Here is a 9,022-nt window from a genome sequence, read left to right as displayed (position 1 = left end):
CATGCAGACCTATTTTCTACTGATCATTGCTTCCACATCACCAACAGCCTATTGAATATTCCCCACTGGATATGCCCTATGTGTCTCAAACTTAACATATTCAAAATAGACCTCACTATCATCAGATCATGGATTTAAAGCTGGAAGGGACCTTAGAAATAAAACCCAAGTATCTTATTTTGCAAATGAGGAAATTAAAATTCAGAAAAATGAAAAGCTTATTTAACCTACCTGCCCAAGTCAACAGTGACAGAACTGGCATTTGAACTCAGATCCATTGACTCCAAAAAATCAAATGAGGTTTTTTCCTCACTGCATTATGTTGCTTTTCTTTTCCAACAAAGTTATCTGCCTTCCTAACTTTTCTGTTTCTTCTGAGAGCACTTTTGTTCTTTTAATCATCCAGTTTCAAAAACTCAGAGTCATACTTCCCTCATTATGCCCTCCAATTAAATGCCAAGTTTTATCAGTTCTATCTTCACATCATCTCTCATATCCATCCCTTAGTCCTCACACTTCCATCCTCTTAGTCTAGGTCCACATGGCACCTCTTGCCTGGATTTTTAAAATAACCATCTAATTTGTCTCTCATTCTCCCATCTCTCTCCTTTCCATTTTGTTCTCTATGCAACTGTCAGTGCAAAAAATTCTAGCAATTCCTTGTTGCTTCTAGTTCAAAATATAAATTCTTTTTTTTGACATTTCTTTCTTGTATTTACACATTCTCTAAATATTTTGAACCACTTCTTTGCCCAGTCATCACTGCAAATATGCTATAGCAAACTTGTGCCCACCATGTATTTCTCCATTGTTCTTTGTGTTAACTATGCCTTTGAATTTTCATAGATAGATTGTGTTTTGAGATTCATAACTAAGTGCATTACCAAGAAAACACATATGTATAAACATGGGATTTTGAAATGGTACAAAGCACTACATAATTTCCCAAATGCAGCCAAACCTATTTTCTTATTCAATTTTGGCCCCACTTACTATCTTTAGTTCTCAGCTCAGCTATGTTTATTAATGTACTAACTCAATAGACCTACTATGGAACCACATATGATCATCTAAACAATAGACATTTTTTCATCCATTTAGTTTTTCCTGTATGGATTGTTAGACAAATCTATTTTGAAAAAAACATGTATTATATCATAGAGGCCCTATTTTATCCTAATGTTTATCCCATTATTGATGTAGATTCACAATATCATTCACAAATCTATAAAAAATCCTTTTTCCATTTGTACTTCACATAGAAATGAATGCTCATGAAAGTAGATGCAAATCTCTTCCCATTTTATACTTTAGTTGACAGTAATAATCGGAGATATGTTGAATAGAGTCGTTAATGTGATTGCATTTATCAAGGAATCCTGTATGGTTTTAGCAGAGACATGAGAGGTTTCTGGTGGAACAAAGCTTTTAAAATTATGTTTTGCTCTATTGATTACAAAAAAAAAAATCAGACTCAATAATCACAGCAAGAGTTTGTATTCACTGCATCTCTTAGTGTTTATAATGTTGATATAAAAATGTATTCTAATGCAAAAAATCATTTGCAAAAATTTGCCTACTTTTCTCATATTTTGATGAAGTATATTGTCAATATGTAAGTAGATCACTCATAAAGATAATACATAATAAAGATAACATGATGCAAAGAACATTATATAATTTGTCATTAAGCACATACATGTAAACAATGTTATCACCATCTAATAATGTGATAATTTCACAATGTATATTACATGTAATATGTACATATACATATATATGCATATTGCATACGTGTGTGTGAAAAGGTAGGTATTTTGGTCAATGATTAGTGATATATCTCCCCATTATTTGGGAATAATAATATCTGCAATTTCTCCTGGGGAGAAATATTTGCCCCCAAATATCTTATTTCTTTTTTTTTTTTTTTTCCCCTGAGGTGGGGTTAAGTGACTTGCCCAGGGTCACACAGCTAGGAAGTGTTAAGTATCTGAGACCAGATTTGAACTCAGTTCCTCCTGAATTCAGGGCTGGTGCTCTATCCACTGCGCCACCTAGCTGCCCCCCCCCAAATATCTTATAAAGTAATTTCCGTGTATTTCCAAGCTTGTTGCCTACAGCATTAATGTACCTGGTCTTGTCTGCCTGTTCTGATTTCATCTTCTTAAGTGCTATTTCTGCTTTCTCATGTAGCACATTGGAGCCTGAGGTATTAGGATCTAAATGTGATATTTCCATTATAATTGATGGTGAAAAGAGATCATTAAAGAAATGTTGACAAAGTTGTCCCATTTTCTGTGTATTTTCTGTCTTTCTGCCAATTCCATCTTGAATGCTCTTGGGATGCCGCCACTCAGCTGGGTCTTATGCCAAGCTTTCTGTCAACTTGCATTTGCTTCTACTACCTTTTTTTTTTTTTCTAAGAGTATATATGTAGCTAAAAGGATCAATAATATTTCACTGAAGACAGCATGGTATGAACAGAGAGCCAGTCCTGTTTCTTACACATCTTGGCTATATATATGATCCTGGCAAATTACTTTATATATTGAGACATCCAAACAATTCTCTAAGACTAAGATATTTTCTAGACTCTTTCATTCTTGTTGTAGCAGCTACTTTTCTATTGGTTAAGTTTTTCAGGAAGTGGTAAGAATCTGTCAATAACTTTGTCCGTTTTTTCATTAACCATTTTTTGGCATTGTTGGTTTATTGTAACAGGTTAGGGTGAAGCTGTATGAAGATCATTCTTCTCATCTGTATCCTTCCTTCTAATTTAATCTTAATTTTGGCTTACTCTAACTAGTTGCTGCTCTGACTTCAGAAACTACTGATTCTGACATGACTCATGTCAGGAACTCTCATTTCTTGTGTATTAATGTTTAATTAATTTTAGAAAATTTTGTGATGTTATTTGGCACCCTACTAATATTCTACTTGTGCCATAAGGAAGGATAACCCTGACATAAATAATTCTTCTGCTTTTGCTAGCAAAACTTTGAGTGCAGAGTCAGTGATGGACTGTATAACTAATGCTCAAAGAGCAGCCCAGCTATATTTGCATAGGTTCATAAGAAAGGTTATTTGACTAAAGCATAACAATGAAGCTATTACCCAAATCAATGAAATTATTGATGAAGTTCAATGTTCATCATATCCAGAACATTTTAATCTTTTCAGAAAGCTAGTCTTCTTAACATATAGTCTATATTCCTTGGCCCAATATGCTTTTCATTCCTGTGCTCATCTTTGTACTGAAGTCACAAAGTATATATTGATTTGGTTTAGATGATCTTATTAAGTTCTTTAGAGAATTTCTCTAATCCCATTCCACAGGTGTTGCTGCATAAGCTGCAATTATCTTTACCGATCATCTTTTTGTATGTGTTTATCATAAGTACCGAAAATCAAGATGATCAAGTGTCCTTTGAAATTATATTTCTTGGTGCCTTTGGACATATGATACTTTTTCCATGTGCCTTTCTTCCATTTGGCTTCAACTTTCTTTTGTCTTCTAGTTCCATTTATCAGGAAAAAAAAATCAGTATTGAAGTCATTCAGTTCTTTTAGTAGTGAGTCTATTGAACAAAGATTTCACATTTGGCATACTAACAGTTAATTTAGTGCTTATAGCTAGTCTCTACCCTGAGATTCTTGGCCTTCTCCACTCCCTATTCCAATACTTTTTCACTGTGGAAACATACCCCTTACAGGATAAAGAGCTATTTATTAATTTGTTTATTAGATTGTCATTGTTGAATAATTATCTAATTACCTTGGATTAACTAACTCATAATAATCCTCTATACTTATCTAGATTGGTTTCCAGACAGCAAAGTGTCATCAGAATCACCTTGAAACCTTTTAAGGTTATGCTCAAATGGTATGATCTTCAAAGCTCTGGGATCACTTCTATTATCAGGATAATGCTTTGAAGTAGGACTTTCTGGCAAACCTGGTTTCATTGCAAGCTGAAAGTCAATAAGAAATCCCATTTTATGGGATGCTTAGTCATTCATCTCTGCTTGCAGGACTCGTGATAAACTCAAGTAAAGATAAATGCAGGTTATGTTCAATTACTAGGACTATCTGAAATTATCTCCAGTTTGCCCTGTAAATATCTTGTATATACACTGTGATTTGCATATTGTCTTACCCATTAAACTATGAGTTCCTCTTGCTTTTCTTTGTATCTCCAGGGAGAAGCACAATTCCTGACACATAGTAAACATTTAATGTCTGCTGTTACTGTGTTTTAATATTATTATAAAGAAAAAAAGTAACACATCAAAGTATTTATGGCCAATAAGACCAAGGTGAATGAAAATCTTGAAAATCTATCCTCCATGACATATGGCCTATTATGGAACAGCAAATTGTCTACTAGAGTATGCACTGGTATAGCAGAGGCCTGATTTAGAGACTGGGACTCCTACTACTACACCCAGAACATATAAATATAAGCTACTGTATTTATAATCACTGTGGTCACTATCATTCTGATGTTTGTATAAAGATTAAGCCTATAGGTCACAAACTCTTTCCTATGCAGTTTACAGATGGATGGAACATATTTATCTGAAAGACAGGATTTTTTAATGGTAGAAAGGAAATAAGGTTTTACTGTATTGCAGTCAGCACTTAGAAGTGTGCTCTGTTCTCTGCGTGGCCATGGCAACAGTTGTAGGAGGTGGGAAGAAGAGGAGACTAATGGAATGGAAGTACACAAAACCAAGGATAGAATTGTGGAATTTGAGAGCTGAAGGGCCTTGGGGATCCTTCTCTGACAGATTAGTCAACTGAGACTCGGAGATGGGAAGCCACTTTGGCCAAGGTCACAGTAGGGCAGAGGTTTTATCCTGGGTCTCCTGATTCTTCATCCAATGCTCTTTTCACTATATGTTCTGCCTCCACAGAATCAAATTTTTCCAAATTAGAGATTTTTAATGTGAGGTCTATGAATTTGTTTTTAAAGGAATATTTTTATAATTATATTTTGATTTCAACTATAATTATATTGTTGCTAACATTAAGTCATTGCAATCATTTGTCAAAAAGTGGCTTGCTATTTCCTTCTCAAGCTCATTTTCAGATGTGAAAACTGAGATAAACAGGGTCAAGTGACTTGCCTAGGTTCACAGTTAGAAAGTATCCGAATCTAGATTTGAACTATAAAGATGAGTTTTCTGATTCCAGGCCTAACACTCTATCTACATAGTATAACATAGTTGCCTTATTTCCTTTGCAATCTCTTATAATTTGTGCATTTAAAAAATGATTCTGAGAATGGGTCCAAAGTCTTCACCAGATTGTGAAAGGTCCATGACAAAAGAAAGGTTCAGAACTCCCTGCTTCAGATGGAGAAATACAGAAGCTTCAGAGCTTGTGTCTGCAGTCTGTTTATTTACTCATGAGTTTTCTAGAGAGGGAACTTTTTTAAAAAATGGTAAATCAGAGAGTTGTTTATGAAGCTATTGTGTGTGGTTTTTTGGGGTTGTTTTGTTTTGTTTTGTTTTGTTTTTCTGGAAAAGTGAGGTAGATTGGAGTCAGGAGAACAGGCACTAATTACATCTCTGACATTTACTTGCTATTTAGCCATAAGCAAATTACTTCATATTTTTGATCCTCAGTTTCCCCTTTAACAAAAGGAAGAAATATCTCTCTCACACTGCCTTTCATATATGGGTTTCATGAGGAAAGTATTTTAAAACTTTAGAATATAGTAAAAAGGTATTCATAATCATTATTCATAATCCCTAATTTATGCTTTAAAAGTGCCATAAAATATATCATTTGAGTCACATATGACTGGAAAAGGAGGTTAGTCAGTAATAGGGTGAGATAAGAAAGATAAGAGAGATACCAGTATTGTGCAGGTATTTGCAAAATATCAAAAAGCCTAGATACATTTGGTATGGAAAATTGAGGCAGCAAAAGACAGGAATGAGAATCACATAGTATGAAAAAAAGATATGGATCAATGGCAATCTGCCCTAGTAGAGATAATAGCCACATCCATGAGATCAAGGATCTACAGAAATAAGTCACCCAAATCTCAGCATTATAAATTAAGAGTTGGAAGGGACATTAAAAGGGCATCTAGTCCAATCCCCTCGTTTTATAGATTTATTTTATTTTTATTATGGTGTCAATATAGTGATCCCTGACAGAAATTTGTTTCAATGTAGTGGTGGAGATTAACATTTGATGGTAAAGGCTTGAGGGAAGGTTTGGAGATATCAGGTAACTTTTAAAAGAAATTTGGCAGTCAAAGAAATGACATGGGGTGATATTTGGATGGGAAAAAAATTACAAAATAAAATCAGGATTCTTTTAGATTTGGAGAGGTTTTATACATATTTGTAAGAAGGGAGAAAATAATTACTGATGAGGGAGAAATAGAAATTTACTAATACCAAATAGTAATTTACCAAAAATAATTTACATTATTTATGTTATATATAACAAATTATAGATTGTTAGATAACTTACCCAAGATCACACAGTAGCAAGTAGCAGAATCATTTGAACCTAGGTTTTCTGACCTTAAATTTAACCTGCTTCTAATCCCCCTGTTCAAAATCACCTTTTTCCAGATATCTCATCTTTGAAAGCATTTTGTGAGATTTCCACATATTTCACAAAAAGCCTTTGCTTTTTGATAAAAGCCTTATGCAATATTGGTCATTCTGGTGGGGGCACATCTAAAAAGGTTCCGGTTCCAGAACAAAGCTTACTAACATTTTTATGGGGCTGGAATCTGGTTAAAATGAACCTTAAGGGCAGGGTGGGAGGAAGATGGGGATGGGAAAGGCAGGACTGTGCCTGTGCCGTGTTGCCTTAGTGATGGATGAAAGGAGGAAGAGAGCAGGGTTGTACATACTGACACTAATTGTATTTGCTAATTGTATTCTACTGTATGTGTGAAGCCTCTTCTGATTCCCCTTTGCTTTTCTGAATCACTAGGCCATTCTAACTACCTAGTTTTCATGAGGGATTAGGGGGGAGAGCCTCCAATTTGCCACACCCTAGGGATAGATGACATTTGGCTGGTTTAAGTGTAGTCTGGTAAAGGGATAGATTAGATTATTGTTCAGTGTACTTTAACCTTATCATTTCTGTTAGTTATTTTTAATGTTGAAATTCTTTTATCTTTAAAAAAAAAAAAAAGATAAAAGAAAAACAAATGAAAATGCTGACTACTGTTCTGGGCTCCTGAATTAACTAATCTTAGTCAAAACTCCATCCCTCTGAAAACCTACATTCAAACATTCATCCTCGCTATTTATCAGAGAACTAAGTTATTTCTGCCAGCCTATACAGAATAACATCTGTTCAAGAACAGCTGGTCAGGCTGCGGCAAAGATCTGAGCTGTTTGTCAAAGCTTATGATCCTCTAAGGCTCTAAAAACGGCATGACTGTAGCTTTTTTTAAATGTCAAAATTTAAACTCGAACTTACATTAGGGATACAAATTTGCTCTAGAAATCTATTTTAATTCCTCAAACGTACTGTTCTAGTCTAGAAGTAAAATCTTCAAGTGCTGTTTTAGGCCTTACCCAGAAAACAGCAGTAAATAAGAAACCCTTTTCTTCTTCCAGCTCAAAGGCCTATTTTGGTGGATAGAAGACCAAAATTGCACAACATAACAAATGATGAGGAGTTATAAGAGAGAAGGTGAAGTCCAGCAGAGTTATCTATATATTCAAAAGGCACTAGAGCCCTCAAATAAATGACTTTCAATTACTGCTTTACAGGAATCATTCTCCTCGGTGAGGTTTTCCACAAGCCCTGTATTTCCACGGCTTTTTTATATGCATGAGAATCTCATCTCACAGGGGAAATTCAGGGATTTTGCAGGACATGCATCACTGAAGTAACTTGGGCATATCAATAAAAGGTCCCTAGTCTACAAACAACAGGGATGAATAGCACACAGTAGTTTAAAGAACCATTTAGAGTGAAGAATACAAGGAGAAAATCTTGAAAAAGGATTCATGAAATGTTAAAACAGGAAGGGGTCTGCTTTAACTAGAGGCCATCAAGTCCAACCCTCTCTTTTGACATTTGAGAGATAGTCTGTAAAAGCAGAGTGTAATGGGATACATAGCCATCAGATGCAATACTCACAATGCAAGAAAAAAGTTTTTTTTTTTTTAAGAGAAAATACATTCTTAACATATCCTCAGATACACACACACACACACACACACACACACACACACACACACACACACACACATACATATTCCCACATAATACACATACTCCACACTCACCTACTCCTCTATATTGTCACACACAAATAACATCTACTCCCCAAATACATATACACACACAAAACATACACTCACCCACATACAAACATATACAAGTAACACCCGAACCCCATATCCAACCAATATACACATAATATCTGCAGCAAGTGTCCTTACCTTACGCTGGTAGCTTCACACAGAGAACTAAGAAAAATTTCACTTGCCATTTTTCTTTTTGTATCAGCAGGCTTTCTTTTATATTTAATTTTTTGGTCTGAATTTGAAATTTCATAAGTGTAAGACTCTCCCAATGTGAAAACTTTCTCCAGCAATAGAAATCAGCAACTGGCTGCTGAGGGTTGCCAGGAGAGGGTGGCCTAAGGTCCTTAGAAGCTAAGGGACTTGCCCACAATCAGATCACACTTGTCAGAACTTGAATTAGGTACTTCTGACTCTAAGGTTAGCCTTTTATTCTAAAAATAGAATAAAAGATCCACTTTCTTGGAAAATAGGAATTAAAATTATTCCTAACTAACTAAATAAGGCTATATACCTACCTGGTACCATGGACTTTGTTTTGGGGATAGAAGTAAGGTTACCTAAATTACCTAAAGAGACACAGAGAGACAGACAGAACAGAGAAAGAGAGAGAAAGAGACAGAGACAGAGATGGGAAAAGGAACAAGAGGAGGAAGGGGAAGGAGGAAAGCATGCATTACTTCACAAAGGAATAAATCTCCACATTACAACTTAAAAATTAGTGC

This window comes from Sminthopsis crassicaudata, chromosome 2 (genome assembly GCF_048593235.1).
Source record: "Sminthopsis crassicaudata isolate SCR6 chromosome 2, ASM4859323v1, whole genome shotgun sequence".
Classification (NCBI taxonomy): domain Eukaryota; kingdom Metazoa; phylum Chordata; class Mammalia; order Dasyuromorphia; family Dasyuridae; genus Sminthopsis; species Sminthopsis crassicaudata.
Note: the sequence above shows the minus strand (reverse complement) of the source record.